General features: G+C 38.7%; 1 long non-coding RNA gene across 1 annotated transcript; it reads right to left on the reverse strand.

Moving 5' to 3' along the window:
* Positions 1-19,061: 19,061 nt before the first annotated feature.
* LOC114062370 lies at positions 19,062-20,903 on the reverse strand. The gene is made up of 3 exons (XR_003572359.1): positions 20,766-20,903; positions 20,026-20,027; positions 19,062-19,159 (listed from the first exon to the last, which is right to left on the reverse strand). It is a non-coding gene; the product is annotated as an uncharacterized LOC114062370 (long non-coding RNA).
* Between the last annotated feature and the right edge of the window lie 995 nt (positions 20,904-21,898).

The following is a 21,898-nucleotide window of genomic DNA, read 5'->3' on the forward strand; positions in this document are numbered from 1 at the left end:
CAAATAAATGAACAGTAACAGTTAATTATACACTCCATGAGTACAACTCAGTTGGAAGGCAGAAGCTGTGCAGATTGCACAGCACCCTTACCCCTTATCATCCTTGCTATGTGATCAGGATCCTTATTAACTCACTAGGCAATCTTTGGTGATTCCTCCCAGCTATTTTTTCTTACTCTTTTGAACATGAACATGGAACCCAGCTGAGTTCAATGGAGCCATCCAGCAGCCTTTGGGGAAAAAAATTACTTAGTGGCATCAGCTATGCCGCATAGGAAATTCCTGAATTTTATATTTTCTTTAGAAATTGTTTCTCATCTTCATCAAACAACCTGATAAAAAAAAAAAGAAATATACATAACATATATACTATATTAAACATGTTTATAGTATATATGTCATCAGGCATACAGCAAGCTCTATTCTGATCTCTAAAATGTACCTCAGCTGCTACATGAAAAAAATTGAAAAGGTTAGGTCAGGCTTTTAGACAAGAAATTTCAAAGCTGTTGACATACCTCATCAGCCCTCAGACTCTAAGGACAGAATGTGCTCTACATCTAGGTAATTTTTAAAGGGAGACTAGACCTGTGACCTATATGGTCAAATTAAAGGGCTTGCAGATATGATGAAAAATATATGTGACTAGCTGGGAGTTCCTGCAAGATGCTGTGAGTTCTTTGAAGTGGTTTGGGAGCTGAGAACTAGGCAGAGAAAGGACACAACTCTCTGGGAAAATGATAGAGGGAGTTTTGCTGCTTTTTTTGTGGCTGATTCCACAGGCAGATGGAAAAGAGCATCAGAAAGAGTAGATGAGAAGGTCCTAAGGAGAAGCCAGACTCAACAAAAGCAGGGCATCAGGATAATTTTATATAACAAAAGTCTAGCATCCTTTATATATAAAAAAGCAGAAGCTATGGGTCAGTGAGAAGTTGGTTAGGGTGAGAGGTTTACGAAGACGATAGGAGTAGTGGGTGCCAACACTTGATTTTTTTACCATTAGGCACTTGCATTTGGATCCAGATGCACAAGTTAGTTTCTAGATAAGACCTCTTTCCAATTGCAAGGTGAACCTACCTTTTCAGCCTCGCCACACTACTTAGAGGCACAAATAGTCTGACTTGGTGTGCTGGTTTGGCTGGGTTAGAGTTAATTTTTTTATGGTAGCTGCTATTAAACTGTTTTTGATTTGTGCTGGAAATAGAGTGGATAGTAGAGGGATGTTTTTTGTTACTGCTGAGCAGTGCTTACACAGACTCAAGGCCTTTTCTTCTTCTCACCCCACCACTGAGGAGGCTGGGGGTGCACAAGGAGTTTGGAGGGAGTACAGGCAGGGCAGCTGACCCCAACTGGCCAAAGGCATATTACAGACCATATGGTATCATGCTCAGCTTATAAAGCTGGGGGGACAAGAAGAAGGAAGGGACTTTCAGAGTGACGGTGTTTGTTTTCTCAGTAACCATTATGAGTGGTGGAGCTCTGCTGTCCTGGGCATGCCTGCACATGGGAAGTAGTGAATGAATTACTTGTTTTGCTTTGTTTGTGTGCATGGATTGGCTTTATCTATTGAAATTTCTTTATCTCAGTCCATGAGTTTTTACACTTTTACTCTTCCAGTTCTCTCTTTCATCCCACCAGGAGGCAGTGAGCAAACAGCTGCGTGGGGCATAGTTGGTGGCTGGGTTTAAACCACAATACTAGGTTACAGAAACTGTGGTTTTATTTAAAAAAGTCATAAATGTTCTGATGATCTTTCCAGTATTCCAACCAAAACACTCAGAACATGAGCTACAGTTCATCTCTTTAATTCTAATTATATTCCTTACCTAAATTGGGAAACCTATAGTATAACAATCTTTCAAGCACTTTGCTTCATGATTTAAGTTCAGTGACAAAGGTAGATTACTTATTTTTTGTTGGACATTGCATTTGTTTTCTCTCTGAGCCTGTCAAAAGTAATATTAAAAAAAGAAGTGCAGTAACTAGCTGAAGTCTAAAGAACTCTCCTTTCTGAATGGGAGTATTTTGCCACCTGATGAATGATTTTATTTATATTCAGTTCATTTTTTATTATCTCTGATATCTTTTACCTGCAGTGTTTTTTGTGCTTAAGGCACCAGTAGAATGTTCATGAAAATATTCAGCTATAACTCTATTCAGTCAATAGAGGTGTTTTTCCTTCCCATTACCTACCACAGTGCTGACATTTTATTGCTTGCTGAGATAGGAGACAACAAGAGGGAAAATTGAGTCATTTAATTCCCATATCTAAAAATAAACCTCTCAAGAATGCTTTGCAAAAGAACAAGTAATTGCTGCAGAATTCACAAGCTCTATTGTTCCTTGAAGGGAGAATATTCTGGAGATGAAATATTTGGAAATGAATAACTGTTTGTGATGTTACAGTCTGCTGAGATGCTCACACTTATCTCTGTCCTTTCTATCAATGGATGTTTTTACACAATGTCAGTTAGATAGGTATATAAATATATCGTGACATTTTAAGTGCTTTTATCATTGTAGTCGTAGAAAGCTTCACATTCATTAACAAGTCTAGCTTTTCAGCAAAGGGAAAGGGTCTCCCATGAAAGGTGGGGAAATGTCTCCCATTACAAACAGGGATGAAGGAGTGGTATATTAAATACCCTGGTCAAGGTCACGCAATAAGTCTGTGACCATACAAGATGAACACAGATTTCTTGATCACTCAAAGAACAAACCCAATCTCTTCTCTGCATAAAAAGACAAATTACATACTTTGCCAAGTCAGAAGCCATAAGTATGCAACAGAAATATTGTGCTCTGAAATCCACGGAATCCTACTACACTTCTACTAAGCCTTACCATGTTTTGCAAAGAAAGCTTTAAAGGCGCACTTTCTGTAGCCACCAGTTGCCACAGTGAGTAAGGAATAAAGATTGTCTTACTGCTTCTAAAAATATGTTTGCAATGGGCAGGAAGAAATCCAGAAAAGTAGGAAAACAGAGACAAAATAGCTTTTAACTATTATTGGCGTAAACCTTAGGCACTCCTCACAAATCCCAATCTATTAGAAGTTAAAAATACTGAGATCCTCTTCTATATTCAATCATTACTGGGAATACAGCATCCAAAAATGTGGCTGTTTTTTTTTAATTTCTGTCAAATTTATGCTGACTCCGACAAAGCTAGGGACAGTCTTGGAGTGTCTCTAAAGTCTGGGAGCTGTCAGCAGCCCTATTCAAAGCCCTGTGGAAATGGGAGGTGGGTGAATAAGAGAGGGGTTAAAGGGCTGCACAGTGAAAACAATTTGAAGTGTACAAATTTATTAACCTTACAAAACCTAGGATTTTGCTGCAATCTTGAGCATCTACTGGACCTCTATTTGCTAACTCATTGTTGCTTATACGTCAACATACAACAGCATCAGGGCTGTTCCTGTTTTAGACTGCCCTGCCATCAAAGTCTCCCTTAAATCAGGCGGGTGAACAAGTGCTGAAAGCCACTTTTGCTTCACTGGCAAGATGCAAGCAGTATCTTCTCTCTTGAGTTAGTCAGGTGAAACAAAGCTTTCATGGTGGAATCCAGGATCTGTCTGGCAATGTAGTAATGAGCTCTTCATGAGCTGTTAATCTTGAACTTCTGTTGTCTATTCTCTTCAGCATATGTAAAATGTCAGGCAGAAGAGACAGAACAAGCTGCATTCTCTGCCCTCTCAGAGAGTGTTGCAAGACAAAATTTTTTTGTAAACTCACATAGATTGGGAATCAGGTTTAGAGTGTGATATTTTATTCAAATTTCTGCTTGATTTCATGATTGGGTTTTTATTCAGGTTTTGGTGGCTTTTTTCCTTACTTCCCAAGGGAGTTTATGAACTTAAAATAATCTGCTCATCTAACTGGTATTATTTCTTTAAAAATCATTAAAAATTTGAACCTTGGTTTCTAGAAAACAAAGACAAATTTTCAGTAGACACTGATAAATTCTAAGTCTGCAGTTTTCTCATGCATCCAACCATGTGCTACTATAGAAATGTCTTTTTGCTTAGTATTTTTCCTATAAATTCACTAGAATTTTCTCTATTCAAAACTGACTGCTGTTTTGAAAACAAAGCAGATATCGATGCATACATTCAATCTAAGATTTAGATTAACCTCACAAGCTATCTTATAAATAAGTGCCAACAAACAATGTCCTAGGTTCTGCCTTCCAAAAGGTTTAATCCTTAATCAGAATATTCTGATCTGCAGGAAGATCATTTCTTCTCCTTTCATTTCAAGGGATAGTTCCATGAAATAAAAAGGAGTGCAGACAGTACTCCATTCAGAAGAACTGAAAAAAGTGGAGCATTGGGCTTCCCTTTCAATGTACTGGTTTCATTATTGTTTCAGCCCACTGAAGTGCTCTTACGATGTGGTTTCCTGGAGCCAATGGGAAGTGACTAGAGTAGAACACTGGTAATAGGTTTGGCCCAAATGAATACAGCTCCTTTGTCCCAGGAACAGCCATCATCGTTCATGTGCATTTTAATTGCTGGTCCTGGATCACTGTGACATTTTCTCCTGTATTTAAAACAGCTGTTTGCTGCTCCACCCCCTATCAAAGGAGAAACTCAGACCCTGAAAAAGAAACTAATGGAAACAGTCTATCTAGAGAAAAGGCAACCAGGGCTGTTCCCTTATTACATTTGAATTCTGGGGTTACAGGTTGGTGCTTATGCACCTGAATCACACAGGGGAGCAGTAGGCCCTGACACTTCAAGACCTATACAGTTCTATGTTACTGTCTCCATTTACCTATTGCTTTAGAGCAGGGATAAGAGGAGTTGTTATCTTGTCAAATGGGAGGTATAGGCTGCAATTCAGCAGAGATAACCAAAATTAAAACATCAAAGAGAAATAAGGAGATTTCTGTCTTTCCATTAATCCCTAATCATTTTGCCACTTATCAGTTATTTAACCAATGAATTAATGTTTCAGGTTTGAGCAGCTTCAGGGAGCAAGGGATGGGAAGGAGAGTGTTTGAAAGTGGCATCTGTCTGTTAGTGGTAATTAAGCCAAAATATGCAAAGTTTTAGAGTTCTAACTGCTCCCATTAAGCTGTTGATGAGCAGTAAAATCTCTGATTAAATTTTAAGCAGAGGGAAATGGGCCAGCCTCCTAATACAGGGAAGCTGACAGAGTGGAGCGTGGGCAATTACAAGTGTTGGATGCCTGTGCTAGAGGGGAGACAATGCATTCAGGTGCTGACTGTCCAAGCCAGCATCAGATCACCACTGCTTGTGATATCCATTCTGTGCTGACTCCAGCCCCTGAAACAACAACTGTTTACAGCACAGTGAAGATGTATAGGATGGGGTTGGATGACTTTTGCACAGCCTTATTTTTCCAACACACATACACATCAGAACCAGAGATCTACTTTTTTTCCCTGCTTACTGTCTCAAAGTGTGTGGGTATCTTAGGCAAATTACAATGTACTGGTAGATATTTAGCTACCCAAATGAATGGTAATTGTGAAGGTTAATTAACGTTTTTATAGCACTCTGAAAGCCCTAAAACACTGCTTCAAATCAGTTAATTGTTATCCCAGTTTATATCAGTATTGATATAATTATCTAACTTAGCCTTCCTCCTCCAGTGCTCCTGTCTGTCTCCCACCCCTTCTTTCCTAGCCGTTCACCTCCTGGAATGAACTAGAAGCATCATTCCCTAACATGTGACATGTCACGAAGCTCTGTGAGTAATGAATGAGCCCATTACAACTTTACAGTAGAGGAAACAGGTTAATCCTTTGTCAAATCAGTGCACACAATGTCCTCCTTCCTTGTTACAATTACTCAAGGGATGATGGCAGTTTCTCATCCACAGCCTTTCAGGTAACCACTGATGCATGTTTAGGACAGAGATAGGTATGACACTGCACACAGGCCTTCAGATCCAGTCACAGGGGAACAATGACAGAAGCTGACAGCAGTGACTAATGCTCTGACTTTCTTTAAAACAAACCTTTAGAAAAGCACAAAGTAAAACAAACAACAATGAAAAAAACAACTGTTTCCAGTTCTGATGAATTCGTTTGATTAAATATAAAAACCTCAAGCATCCAAAGAACATTGAGAGAGTTCTCTTTATCGAGACTGATATACCTTTGTACCATCTCATCCTGTGGATTCCCAGAGTTCATTACATGATATTTTCATGAAGAGTACCCAGTACAAAGGTGAAAAATGATAGCTTTTTATACAGCAAAGAATACATACCCATACCATAGTGGACGGTGAGAAAAAGAGTATTGAACTGAACAGACACTGCAAGGAGAAGATCTGTGGAAGAGAGCATTTGTAGAGGATCTCAGAGCAAACACTCCTCTGCATGTTTGTTAACAGAGGAGCCATAGTTGATTAAGGTCTTGGATTTCTTCTCCCAGAAAACTTATATTATGGACTTTGAGACACACAAAGTCAGAGGAGAAAAGAAAACCCAAATTTTCATGCTGCTGCCTCAGTAATCCTTGCTTCCAGTGAGGGTGGAGGAAAAATGGACAACTATGTTTTAAGAGGGAGACAAGAACAGGCCTATTTAGGAGCTGAGTTTCCTACAGAAGTCTCAGTGAGCAGGATTAATTTGAATCATGTGCTACGGAGTTGGTGACCAGCTGCAATAATTTCTTGGTAGCCATTTTTAGCAAGATCTGTAGTTCAAGCAAATGCAGGCTGTGCCAGCTTCCTCAGCCCTAGATTTATCTAGTTCCATGATGCTCAGAGTTTTCACAAAACCAGATAGACCCTCAACAGCTCATGAAGTCAGTATTGTCATCCCTTCATGTACAAGAATGCCTGAAGAAAGCTTTACAATGACAGAATTTAGGCAATGTTGCATTGTAAAGGTTCCTCTAAGCATAAAAATGACAGTGCATAATTCCTTATATTACTTCAAGTGCATGGATTGAATTGTGTCTTTTTAACTACAGGGAATTATGGGGTAGGCTATGAGCCTTATATAAGCTTTCTGGTTATATACCTGTGCAGCAGAACAGGCACACAGGAGGCAGTATTCCTATATGGGTGAGTATTAGTGGGGAGAACACAAGTTCTTTACATAAAGTCTGCTGAAAAGCAGGAACCCTACTAGGAGGATGCAGAAACAGGTCAGTGCAAAGCTCCCTCCACTGACTTAATGACTGCTAAAGGCACAGAAAGCTTCTTTAGCAGATATTTGCTGTCACTATATTCATCCTTCTGGAACTGCTGTGGCTATGAAATCATCCAGATTGTGCAGATAGTATTTCATGTGCTCAACACAGAATGGGAGGTTGTTATAATAAATATCAGCAGTGTTTGAGGAAAATAGAGAAGAATCTAAATTTTAGGTTTGCTCTTAAAAAAAAAAAAAAAAAAGCTTTCATCTGGATGTTAAAGATTCAGTGCAGCTCGTTATCTTAAAAAAATGAAGGTAAGCTGTCACGGGCTTAGCATCAGCTTAGTGTTTTGGTGGTCCAGCAACATTATCTTCCAAGAGAAGTGTTTGCATGTTCTCCCTCAGTTTATTAGGGAGTAGTTAGGTGTAGATGTAGTAACACTAGCCTAAAGAGCATGGGATTTCTAGACTGGTCTCAGATTCCAATCATCTAGTCCTATAAAAGAGTTACTACATGTTCCTGGGGGAAAAGGATGAGTAAGTCACATAACACCTCAAGAGATCAGTTGCTGAGATGAATTAAACCACTTACCAATGTTTTTCTCCTGGATTACGTTGGATTTAGAAGATGATTTCTGCCCTCTGGCTTGACTACATTTGGACTCAAGAACTCATCAGCTTTTAAAAGGGTAAACCCAAACAGTATCAGTCTTCTCGCTGCCCTCCTTTTTGTTTTTATTACTTCTTTCTCCTTTTTGCATAGGAGCACCCTTTGAATGCACCCTGGTTGCATGTTAGAGTCTTGGTCACCTTCCCAAGTACCATGCCAACAAACCAAGGCACCTGGCACTATTATTTGCCATGAGTTAGTGGAAAGAACACACTACTCTCTGTTTGTAGCTATAAGAGAATTAAAATATACACAGAGTTCTATAAAATGTAGAGTGGGACTCATAATCAGATTCCTATCAGAATTCATTCCAAAGGATTTTACAGAAATGCTTTATTTCTGTTACATAGGAAAATATATAGCTTTCAATTCAGTTGGCTCTTCAAATAGTGATTAAAATGAATTCTTGTTCTGGAAATGAAATGCACTATTTAGGCACAGCCGGGGGAATGCTCTGCAGAATGATGCCGAAAAGCTTCTTTTCTGAATAAGAGAAAATGAAACAGTCTGATTTTGTATGGGACTAGTGCTGCCAGGAGAATTCTACTCTCTTGGCTCTCGAGTATATTCAGGGACTTAAGACTGACAAAACTGGGACACTGACTGGAAAGAATAGTGTTTATTTTGGAAGTGGATCCTTTGACTTTTTGTATTATAAAGTGTGTTTTCATAGATGTGCAGTGTGATGCTGTAAAGTAGTATGAGGAAAACATAATTTGTTAGTTCTGTTAGACCAGACCTCAGATGCTTAGGAAAGAAGATCAAGCACAGGAAGAAGAGGTCTCCTCAGCTTTGGGATTTGTTCTTTGACTGTCCCAGACTAACACCTTTTATCAAACTAAATATTCTGTGCATTAAGGTAGCATGACTGTCTCATCTGTTTTCCAGTCCTTGTATTCAACATGAATCTTCAGACGTATTGCTTTGGTGAATAAGGTTTGTTATTTGATTAGATACTTCGCATTTTGGCCATTCAGTTGATCTGTTGGACAAGTTACCAACATCTGAATTTATGAGCCTTTGTTTTTGAGTACTAAAAAGCTTTGCAAAAGATCCTAAAGCTCTTGGGTACAGGAGACTTAGGATAATAATACATTTTTTTAAAAAGATGCATCTGAACTTTTTTCTCTATTTTTACAAACCAAAATAAAATAAAAGCAAAGCAGCAACTGAAAGGATAAGATTTATTCTTATAAAAATGAAGTATCATTAAGAAAAGAACCTGCTAAACAGTGGAAAGAAAGACAAATTTTACACACCAATTCTGACACATGCATTCTGCTACAAGATGCAACCCTGATCTCCTCTGGGCATTTTTTAACCTACTTGATGTCTGGATTGGAGTGCACTTAATTTTATGGAAAATAACACTGAAGTTGAAGATGAAAAATAAAGAATTTAATTGTAAAAATGGAACAAAGCAAATTCTTATCATCAGCTTCTACTGTAAATAATCAATACACAGTACAATAACATATTAAAGAGAATCTATAAATGATTTAAGCTTCTTTTAATAAATGAATAAGTGGCTGCCCCAGGCACCATTGTTTAAAGGCTTGATGAATCTTTGCGTTGCAGCCCCACATCTGACACTTATTTGATAGATTGCCTTGGAGAAGTCATGTCCGCACATTATGTTTCATCCCCTTAATCTGTAAAATCAGTATGAAAATATTTACTCCCTAGGCTGTTGTGGAAATTAATTAACATTTCCATAGTTCTTTAAAGATGTAAAGTGCCAAGTAACATTATTATTATGTTGCCTCAGTCTATGATTTTTTTCAGATGTCACAACATGGGTCAGTAGTTAGATGCAAACTTGCAGTGAAATTTAAGGGGTTTGCATGATGTAGTTCTGCAGTATTAAATAATAATAATTTTCACTCCAGGTTAATAAAAAGTCTCCAGTATTTGATATGAGACATTGTGCTGCCAGGTATGTAATTTTTCAATTTGAAAATAAAATCAAGAAAAACCCTTAGTGTTCTGTGGTTCTTAAATACTAATGGAACTTTTCCCATAGATATACAAATGCTAACAATGGTGTTTTAAATGGTGTTTATGATGGGATACTGTACCTTAGTTTCCATTAATTTGTCCTTCTTCTAGCAGAAAGCATTATTCATAGGGATTGCCATCATTCTTCTCTTTGCCACTTGACAGCTTGAGTGTTTTTCCTCAGAAGTGGCTGCATTTTGGTGATAGGTGATGTCATTTTCTCTCCCAACTTTCTTAAATGGCTTTGACGTCCCTCATGATAAAAGCACTATAGCAGTGTAAACCATTACTAGAAATTACTCAAAGCTTTGCTGAGGTGAGCTTTGGAGCTGCTTGTTCTCTTTCTTCTCTCACATTCCATAACATACACACTAAGGAGTATTAATGATACTTGCAAAATGAAATGGACTTGTTGAGAAAGGGGTTAATTGAAAGTGATCCAGTAAAAACATAATTTAGTGAGATAATGGTTGTGCTTCTTATTCTTGCAAATAGGGAAAGTTTTAAATTATTATCTGCTGAGTAAATTGAAGCTGATGAACTATCCACAGAGGTACTTTATCGACACAGTTGCAGCTTGCAAGTGTCTATCAGTCCTTACCCTTGAGGATAGTTTGCAGGTAACAGCTTTTCAAACTCTTCCTCTCATCCAGAAGTCATTTGCAGTTTTACTTTTTTATGTCTGACTGATTGTGGCTTCAGTTCACTGTTCCAGGTGGCTCAACTTGCTTGCGTGGGTTGGAGTTCAAGCCTCCAGGTTAAAGTTCAGTCTTTGCCTCATCTCCAGCCTGCCAGCCATCTGACCTCCTCCAGACATGACCTGACATGGAAGCCCTGAGCAGCCTGGACTTCAGGCACGGCTCACATTACTAAAATCTTGCAGCTCTGCTATGGGAAGCTTACACACCTTTCCAGCTGCAGAGCTTGCTTGCTCTTGAGAGCTGGTTACCAAGGAACACTATGTTGGCCAATCCAGATTTGTAGCTTGATTTATTAATTAGTTAGATTTGCATGCTATCATTCCCTCTAGATAAGATGAAGGCTTGCAAAAGGTTCTCCCATCAATATGCCTGCTGCTTTTGATGCAGTAGTAAATAGTGAAATTAAGAATAAATTGAGGAAAATCAAAAATTATTCAAAGGATTTCCATCAGCAGTGATTTGGAGCTGTGGAATACTTTTCTTACAAAAAACAAACACCCAAAGAAATAGATGATTTAAAATTCATGATGGAACACAATACTGTTGAGAATGCAATGGAAAATTATCCTGTAGTACCAAGGGAATTAATTAGACGGAGCTCCCATACCAATATGGCAATATTTTGAACTCACTCTGCTCTTTCTTTGCAATGAAGTAGCTAGCTGTGGAATAAAGTCTATCTTTGCCTGTAAACACATGAAGAGACCTCAGCCAAGTCCAAAACCAGGCCTGAAATTCTGTACAGATCTACAGCTCCTGAATCTCCTATATCTTTTTTTTTTTTTTTTCAATTTCATTGTATAATCTCTGTTTTCTAGCTAAATCCAGATGTTTCTAGCAGGACTCAGATCTAAGTTAACATTGCCATGATCTTGTCCTTAGTCACAGCTCTGTCTTCCTGTCACCAGACAAACACTCTTGCTCCATCTCTTGGGCCAGCCTAAGTACTCAGTTCCTCTCACAAAATGAGCCAATACAGGGCTCATTAAACTTATGGAAAGCTACTTTGCATTGCTATTTTATTTTTTCTTTATTTTTTCCTGTAAGGATAGTTGTCTGCCAGTTTCACTGATTGAACAAGTTCACCACTCAGACAAGCATTATAGCGAGAACAGAGGAGGAAGAGGAGATGATTAACCTGCATTTTCAACTTACCTCAATTTAAATCATCATGGAATTAAAGCCTGGTAAAAACCTTAGAAGCCAGAGATTTCTTCTGCAATCACTGAAAGGTAAAAGTAGCCAAAATCACTTTATCTATCACCCTATGTAGGACTTCTTTTTCTTTAGTATTTATAGAGAGATCTTAGAGATAAACCCTATTAACCTAGCCAGCACAGCTTTATTATGGCCTAAGTTTAAGAAGTAAATGCTGGAATAAATCAGAGCTTTCAGTCCAGCTTTTATAAGTGCAGATGTTACGACAATGCTTCTTCCCAGACCCAATATTCCTGTAACAGAAACATAACTGTGCTCAGGGATGCATATGGCAATGTCTGTGTTTCTCATAAACACAGGTGCCCAATATTTCAACTTGCATTCCATTCTAATTATGATGACTAAATATATATCATGCTCTTCTAGGCATAACCAAACATTTATAAAAACTCATCAGTGATTCATTCATTGTACAGAGAAAAGCCCAACAATTTTACTAATCTCAGGTTATCTTTGACATGAGTCTGACATTATGAGGGGGAAATGACCATTATGTAGTCCTTTTTATTTAAAGACTCATAGTGCTTTACAAAGGAAAACATAGCACAGTCGCATGAGGGAAAGCTGAAATTTATAAAATTAAATGACTACTCCATTTTCCACTCAGCAATGTAGCATCAGAGAAAAACATAATTCAGGTACCCTTATTACACTCACTCTGTTTGCTGTTTTGCACGGGATTGAGTGACTTTGCACTTACGATAGCACAGTCTGTATCCAGAATAGTATTGTGGATATATAATACTACTGCAATAGTCTGTCCTGTCTGTCATCTGCAGTCATCTGGCCAGACTGCTCCAGTTTAAACCCTACATCAGGTAGCGTTCAAAACCAGTGTCTTTTTTCAGAAGCGCCAATGAGCTCCGCACCCACTGGATTTTTTTCTCAGAATTCTGAAGACAGCATAGGATTCACTGGCACAGGCAAACTGATGTTCCCTAAATGCCCACAGCATTTAAAGGCATAGATTTCAAACAATCGTGAAGGCTGGTAGGTGTGTGCTGTCTTAACACATCCAGGGAGTTGAAACCTGACACTTCAGCTGTGGCATGTCGGTACTTGCCTTCCCAGTTCTCTTCTGCTTTTTCTGCTCTGTCAGTCTGATCTGTCAGGAAACCAAGACACAAATTCCTCCATCACTTTTACCACAAACACGGTACAATATCAGATCTCAGATTTTCCGTGCTATGAAAAAAAGTAAATAAAGGCTAAAAAACCCATTTGTCAAGGTTAGAGTGCACCTGACCAGGTGATTTTTGAGGGATTTCCTTACCTAGGATATTGCCTTACTCTCTTGAAAGCATCTTTTCAACAATAGGTTTTGCCTTAGCCTCACAAGAAAGAAAGAAGGAACAGAGACCTATGCATAATCTTCATACAAATTAGTAATGAATAGTCTTCATACAAATTAGTGCTTCCAACACTCCATCAGAGAAATGCTTTACAAATTTTCCTGTATGCTTAATACAATTGCTGTTGTATTGAGAAACCTAAATTTATCCTGGTTTCTTACATGGCATTAAGATAGTTTTTACCTCAGAGATAGTACTAGCTTTTGACATTTTATAGGAGAATCATGATGATTTGTGCACAGCTAGCTCAAAGTGATAAAACCTCCATATAAATCAATGTCTCCTCATTTTACTATCATATCTAAATGGTGGTCTTGCATACTTTTTAGGGAAAAGCATTCTAATTGCAACATTTTATCCTTTTTTTTTTTTTCTCTTGGGAATTAATAGAACCATGTAGATTTTAATGCTTAAGTCTATGATATCAGTGCTTTCTAGTCCCTTGGAAATACATCATAGACTCAGCCCAGCTCTATGCACATCATTCCCAGTGATTATTGTCAAGTGGCCTCATATTACCAAGTCTTAATCATACTTGTAAAACATTCTTCTATAGATCATTGATGTACTCTACAGGTGTCATCATAATTAACTGCAACTCTGAAATGAAACACAGACGTTGTATTCCATTCACTTCCTCTACTTGCTTAGTAATGTATTTCATTCCCAGATTCACATCTCAGAGTTTCTACTGTAACAAGGGAGGGGGCGAAGTTATGGTAGGACAAAGTTGTGCCTCATCATTATCAAGAATATGGTTCTTGACCATGGTCTGTTAAAGCCAGAGTGGTGGGGAATTGGGACCTTTGTGCTACAATGCTGATGGGAATTAGACCCAAACAGCAAGTGACTGAACCTGACCTTTTTTGGGAGTGAATAGGAGTAGCCCTCAGGATCTTCTAAACAGGCACAGTAAGCCTGACTGCTGGCAGACCAAATCTCTCCCCTGGCATACCCCACCCAGCCTCTCATCTTTTCCTCAGAGGAAGAAGGGAAAAACTGTGTGTCTAACAATAATATTTCCTCCTGTGGTAACCATCATTTCTGTATAACTCTGAATTGAGACAGAGCTTCCAATGTCAAGCACCAGCCCCTGTAGCTGTTAGACATGACCCACCTTGTCAATAGGTGATAATTTAGAGCTCAGCAATAGTCCAGTATGGGGAGAACATAAGACAAATTTCCCTCCTTTTGCTGCCTGGTGATAGCTGAGGAAGTGGGCACAGCCTTTAGCACTGGCACACAATTTTGCAGCCCAATTACATGATGGCTCAAGGGACTGTGACTAGCAAGTGTGATGTTTACTATTTGGCATATCTGTTGGAGTCCTATAGATATTTTTTTGGCATTTGTCCAGTTGCCTCCTTAATGTCTTATGACATGTGTTCCTGAAGAGCCTGGATTTTATGTTTACATCCTTCTGGTCAGAAAATGAGCACCAAAGCAGATACTCCAAAACTGAGTTTATTAAACAGTGCAAGCCAAATAGTTCAGAAATAATTTCATTTCTCTGCCTTATTTTCTTTACAGTTTATCTTTTATGATCCACAATGCTTGCATTAAACAGGTGCAGGAGTGTCAAGGGACCAAGAGGACTGCAGTTCCTCATTAACACATCCAATGCATCAGGCATTCCAGCTACATCTCATGGTAGTAAATATAATGTGTGCAGGAACGTTCCCAGATACTGATGCCAACTGGCAAAGGATTTCCCATGCCTATGCTGGTTTATTCTGTTAGATTCTGAAAGAGGGTGCTGCATGCAAACTGCTTATTGAGAATAAGCAAAGCCCAGCAATAATTTGGGAAACTGCTGTTTGGCATGGGCCAAATGCCAGGTGCCACTCTAGCAAACAAGTTTCAATGCCCTTGGAACTTACCAAGTATGTTAGGATTTATTAGTAGAGACAGTTTTCAGAGAAGAGCTTGCGACATTTCACAACTTGTCGTCCTTACCATCCCAATAGCTTTGCCTCCAGCTCTACCAGTAAAAGCTGATCTCAGTTAAAGGCCAGTGATGCAGCCATGTACATCCATAGACCTGCACAGCACTGTGCATTTCTGTATTATCTCTCTGCTTCAGTATCTTCAAACAATATCAGTGTAGAAACAGGAAGTCTCTGTTTGTGGTTTGTTGTACATTGAGTGTTGGATAGGTGTTCCTAGTGCATGTGTGACAGGATTATCAGCACTGAGTTTGTGTTTGCCACAACATACTTATAGTCATAGCCCTTTTCCATGAGAAAAAATTATATTATGCAAATATAGCTTGGTCATGAGAGTAAGTCTGGTTTGTGTATTTTGACCATGCAAGTATGTAAAGAGCAGATGTTGCAAACATGAAAAGCAGTTTTTTAGGTGCAAAAAAATAAATTTAATTCCCTTGAAGGGGAAAGTCTTCATTTTAAGTGAGCTCAGTTTGTAAGGAGCCCATCTGAATGAGTAGCTAGAGTCAGAAAATCAAAATGAGGTGTGATGGCCTCATTAACAGGATGTTTTTGATTGACTGTGCTGAGGGTCTTTTCAGGCAAGTTCTAGAGCCATGCATTAAGCTGTCTATTTTGATTCTGACAGCTTAAGAGGTCATTGTATAAATTACAAGAATTAAAGGGGTTGCAGGACATAGAAACATAGAAATCGTTTTATTATTCCTTCAAATACAGGAAGTGAATAGTTGACTTAGTGCTGCCTGATTTATTTCTTTCATGTTTCTGCCAAACTGCATTGAAACTCTTCTATGACTTCTGCACCCCAGATCCTGACAGGTCTAAGACCTGCAAGTTTGAGGTCTTATTCCTGACATGGCCTCTTGAGTCAGATTCGTTTTAGCATTAAAGTATTCTTCAGTTTTAAGTGACTAAAGCAATGTACTGTCTACCAAGCCAATCAGATGCTGTTCTTGACCACTGCTAATTCTCTGAGTTGATCTATCATATGGAGACTGATGAGCACAAGGCCTTAGACAAAAGCAAAGTAGGCTGTGGGTGAGGACAGCAGAACACTGAGAGCAGCAAATAGTCACATTCCAGCCGTTTACTTTGTAATGCCTTTTGCCAGCCCCAGAACTGGTTCCTGATGCCAGAAGTAGGATCAGATGATGTTTAGAGGTAGTGATGTTGCATGGAGTACTTCTTCCCAGCAGCACCAGTAATTTCTGTACTCTCTCTCTGGAACCCATCTCTCCAGCAGCTCTAAGAGCAGCTCACTCACTACAACTCTCAGCCCTAACTTACACAGCCCACTATTTCAATTTACACAGCCCATTATCTCTTCTTCCCATGCCTGCAGCAGTCCAACTGCTCACTGTTGAAGCAGCAAATATAAATAGTAGCATTATGAAGTAATGACAATGGATGTAATGGAAGGACTAAGAAACTCTGCCTCCCGGCCTGCAGGCAGCAGTACATGTAATGGAAAAGCAACCACTTTGTGGTTGCTTTCATATCCATTTTACTGTTTCAAACTACTTTGAATTTGGATGTTTACAAGAAATATTCTTCATAAAATACTCAAGAAGCACAGGCATTGTGCCTTTTGCACATTATATATGATGAGTACTAAGGCCAGTTTTACTATCTGCACAAAGGAAACCAAATGACTGTGATCCCCCCTGCTGCATGGAAGGTGACTAGCTGGGGTTATTGAGTCTCGTGCTCAGCAACTCAGTCTATTCCTCTCTCCTTGCATACTTTCTCCTGTGATTGCCAATGTGTTACCCTTCTAATATGAACAGAATAGAAGAAAAATTAACAGTAGTGCTTTTCCAGAATGCTTTATTAATAAGTATGTTTGCATAATAGAAAGTGATGTGATACAAAATAATACAGAGACACTGTAGCTTTTTTTATCCTTTCACTTTTGCGGGCAGTTTGGGCTAAGTTTCAGATCTGTGCTCTGAGCACTGAAGTGGTTATGTGACTAAAAAGATACAAATAGGTTTCAGGCACTTTAGACTGAATTCAGTCTGCAGTGATTATTAAGTATGTTTGCCAAGAACCTTTCTTTGCCCTCCAAACTCCTGCATCCTATTATACCTGCAGTCTGTAACTACTCTTTCTAAAGCTGTGAATGCAAGAATTGCCCTTGACAAATGGTGACAGATCGTCCCCATGAGGTGATCAAGAACTCCCACTGGTATCAGTCTTTCACAGCCCTGTCATTGAGAGACAAAAATTGTTCACAGCTCCCAAGTTCTGTCTCAGCTCTCCTGAACAAAAGGAACTGCAGGATGAAGTATGTTTTTTTGCATTTATGTCTTGTTTCAATTTACAAGAAATGCCCCTTTTCTCTACTCTGGCTATTTTCATAATAATTGAAAATGACACTGTATGAAGATAGATCTGTCAAGCAGAACAAATGTAGTGTAATAATAGACAGCAGGCACTACATTTAATTATAGTCACATCATAATCTGAAGCAGAAATCAAAGGTGTCCAGTGAAGAAGTCTAACTGCTTTGCTTACTAAAGATTGACTATTGTTCATAAGATTTTAAATAGGATACTGATGGCTTTTCTGAAATAGACAACTGTCCATAGAGAGCAGAATTATAACTACCAGGCTCATTGTACATCAAAATTTAGTGACAATTTGGCAATAGTGGCTGTGATCTGTGGTGATGATGACTCAGGTTTTTTCCCAAATCCTGCCTGCTATCAGATTGGGGTATAAACAATCATCTTTTCTTTTGGTTAATAGGAAAAATCTTTCCAGTCAGTCAGTAAATAGGGTTTTTGGAGCATGGATGATAAAACACTTACAGAGCAGAAAGCTTTCAAGAAAATGGGAAGTTACTATCTAAGGAATAGGTAGAAAATGAGAAGAAACTATTTTTAATGCATATGAAACCAAGAGGCTTTTATATGCCTGAGTTATTATTGAAATCTGGCTGGATGTGATTACAGGGAGCTGTTGTTTCATGAACGATTTTTAATCCTGTTGGCAGAGTAAGACAGGGTGTAAATTTGCAAGTCGATTTGTATGCAGATCACCCTGCTGCCTTGGTATTGATTTGAAAGATGTAGGATGAATGTTCCCTGCTTTATAAGGAAAAAAAGATGCTCTGAGTCCCAAGAGCTTTTGTTAAAAACTGCTAGAGGAGACACTGGATGTCATTTCAGGGACTGGAAGAAACTGTACCCAGAATGTTTCACCTTAAATGTAGAGATGCTGATATCTGGTGTGATGGTTATGGATGTACAGACAAGGGGCACTAGACTAATCCATTTGCTTTTCACCTTTGAGAGCATTGGCTTGACCCACAGTGCCTGGCACAGTATAATTGCTCAAATGAATCCTCTTTCTGGGATCCCTCTTAGCCCCTTCATCTAGTACCTCCCTCTTTAAAACCTCAGCGTAGTGTCACAAATATACCTTCTCACTGTCTCGGAGTGAAATGATGGAAACTGAATTCTGTGGTGAAAACGAAATGCACTGGTTGATATCGTGGATCTAACAATATAAGAGGAGTAGAACTTCTAGTTCTCCTAGTCCAGGGCAGGAGTACAGTTCGACGAAGTATCAGGGAGACAGTGACTTTCCTGAAGCTTTCCCTAAACCATATTTTAACAACCCATTACTTTTGAAAACAGTGTCATTGTCGCTATTTCCTTCTCCACCTCCAGAGCTGCATAGTATGCATGGCAGTGGGACCTTGGAGCACTAGAAGAGCTCAGATATCCTCAGTGCTAGCCCTCCAAGGCAAATGGAGCTTTATAGGTGCAAACAAGCACTGGCTTGTATCTGAACTAAGGGTCTAAATAACCAGTTTCCAGACATATATCACTGACTTCAGAACATCTTGATCCCTAGTCCAAACCTAGAGAGGTTAATCATATCGGCACTTTTAATAAAATAATTAAAAATATACAGTGGGGATTTTTCCATCTATGTAAAGAGACCAAAGACACAGTGAATACTAAAATAACACAAAGGACAAAAGTAAAATAGAATCTGCAAGTATATATTTCATGCAAAGTGCACATTTCACGCATAAGATGCCAAACAAAACTGTAGTGGAGAGGCAAAGATTAGGAGAAAATTCTGATGCAATGAGCTGTGCAAAGGAGGCAATTCCTGTGCTTCTAGTTATTTTTTGCCACAGCTCCATTAAAAAAAAATAAAGTAACCAAGTAAAAATTCAGAAAACAATTTTAAAAAAAGGAGGAAGAAATTTGTTTTTAGCCCAAAACACAAGGGGAAATCAAAGGCACTGAATATTCATCCAGTTGTGTGGTATTCTAAAAGAATCAGGTATTTAGGCAAATAGCAAAGTCACCTCTTACATTGGATTAAATATGATATTATGAAGAATACTAAAGCTTTCACTGCTGAAGATTACTGCAGACCCAGTGAATTTAAGCTGCTGAGCTCAGCATAATGATGGTAGTCTATATCATCTCTGTCCTTTTGGAGCAGAATAGATCATACTAGAGGTTGCAAGACAGCTGACAGTAAACAACAGTAGGTAAAATAAAATTAAGGTAATGTGCAGGCATATTTTTTAACACCCTTATGATCAAACTATTTCATCACTTGAGTTACTCTTTCAGGCCAAAGTAAAATTGGATGAATCTCACAGGTCTACCAGTGGGTCATGTCAAACACTTGTATATATTGAATAAAATCAAAGAGAATTCCTTCTTCCAACTTTGTGTTTGTGATTTGAAAGTGAGTGCACAATTATCTGTGCAGTTGACAGACAAGATGACTACTTTTTCTCCTGATGCAACTTGTACACATGTCCTTTAGCGTACTGCAGCCCAGTCCAGATTGCCTGCTGAACTCTTGCAAAATGCTAGGTTCTCAGGTTATCCATGGACAATGTAAATGCAAGACTAGAATTATTAAAGAACTGTTCTACCTTGCCAGCAGATATGGTTCTCAAACAGGTGGACCCCTCAGATGGGTCTTTCCGAATATGACAGTAACACAAAACACAGGCTGTTCTCAGAGGACAGGAAGGAGGACTTCTGGTTAAATCTTTATGACAATAGACAGAACAGTTATTAGATCCTTAACAATCCATCATGCATGTCACAGTGGCAAGAATAATTTGCTGCTCTTTTCCGCATACTGAATTTTGGGTGCTTATTTCTTTTTAAGTTCATTTTTCAACTGAGATCATTAAATGTATCTATCCTCAAAAAACTGTCTGTTTAAAAGAGCCTGTTGACTCCACAATAATGTCTGGGAGGGTGACAACTCATGCTCTATATATAGTTTTCAGGATATTCAATAGCCAGAAATTCTTTGCAAAAAGCTTGCCTAGCTGTAGAGATTTGTCTCAGTCATTGAAGCTGTAGCTGATCTGTCTCAGCACTGATCTTCTACCTTTTATGCAATGTAAAATATAATTTTAACAGCTTTTTAAAACATTAAAAACTTGTGGTGGAGGTGTCTCCACTATCTCTCCTCTAACACTTTACATAAGTTTTCTGTGGTTTCAGGGTCCCTGAATGTTTTGACTCCAAATTGTTCCTTCTCAGTTGCATATCTGCTTTGAGTATTGAACAAACACTGAAGTAGGAACTTCAGGGATATTGGTGGCACCTCTAGAAATTATCCTTGACTTTCCACATCCTCCCCTCAGAGATACATTGTTTGACATGGACACAGGCTGCCATAATTCAATATGACACACCAAATCATCCTATGTAGCTTTCACAATCACATTAACTCTCTAATTCTCAATAGTGCTAACAACTCACCTTTAGGGATGCAAATTAATTAAACTCTTTTAAACTTTCCCCCCTCACTATTTCCATGGGTAAAATTCACAGAGCTCTTTCAATAAATGTTATCCTTCCGATGACCCAAACCATGGGTGACAGTCAGTCTTATTCTCTGTGCAAGCTGTGTTGAGTGTAGTACAAAACTTCGGTTTTGATTCAGAAACTGGGAAAAAAGGTATTTGTATTATAACAGCAATGAAAGCAAGAGAGAGAAAAACAGTAAAGAAGCAGAAAAATTTCACTAAGACAGACCCTGTTTGTTTTCAACAATAAATAAACACAATGAAAGAGGATGTAGAAAACGTCAGATCTAGATCAATAGAATCATACCCTATGTGCTGTATATGGCTAAGGGTCAAATTACTCATGGTAAATAATGTGCTCCTCACAGGTGCACCTTGGAAATCATGGCAAATAAGGGTAGCTGTTCCCTTAATTGTGTCTGTGTGCTGTGAGTGTGATAAAGGGAAAGAGTTTACGGTCTTGCTGTTCAAGTGCCATGCTACCTTTCCCAGGTGAATCAGGGGATGTTTCGAGGTCCATTTCATCCTGAGCTGTTCTATGATTCCATGGTTCTTTGACTCTGTTCCTTCTTCTTGCATTCTGTTTTGCAGAAGTAGTTCTTGTGCATGTGTATGAATCCGTCATGTTTCCAGTTTGTTTGAATGCATTAGGTATATTGTCATGAATCTTCTGGAAAAGGGAGAGATGCAATCAGTTTCTCATACACTGGGAAGCTCCATGCCTGTCTCTCTCCCTAACCTTCACATCTCAGGAGTGAGAAAGGTTGTTTAAACACTAATGTTTTATTATGTTTCCAGCATAGTTCTTGTGCCATGATGCAGCCAGTGGTAGGTAAATGTATATTTAAATAAGTGCTTTTATATTTAAATAACTCCATCCATGCAAGACCAATAGGGAGGAATCTAAATCTTTCAAGCATAGTAAATTCACACACATGTCAATATTTTTAATGAAGAAAATGGGCAGAATCTGACATACACTGTAACTACTGCAGGCTCACTCTGTTCTCACAAATCAGCCCTGGCCTGAATCTGGGATTGTTCTGTGCATGCTTAGTCAGCTGTGCCAGCTACCCTGGTAAGGTA

This window comes from Empidonax traillii, unplaced genomic scaffold (assembly GCF_003031625.1).
Source record: "Empidonax traillii isolate 1590-97213 ecotype Southwest subspecies unplaced genomic scaffold, ASM303162v1 scaffold402:size526523, whole genome shotgun sequence".
NCBI lineage: Eukaryota > Metazoa > Chordata > Aves > Passeriformes > Tyrannidae > Empidonax > Empidonax traillii.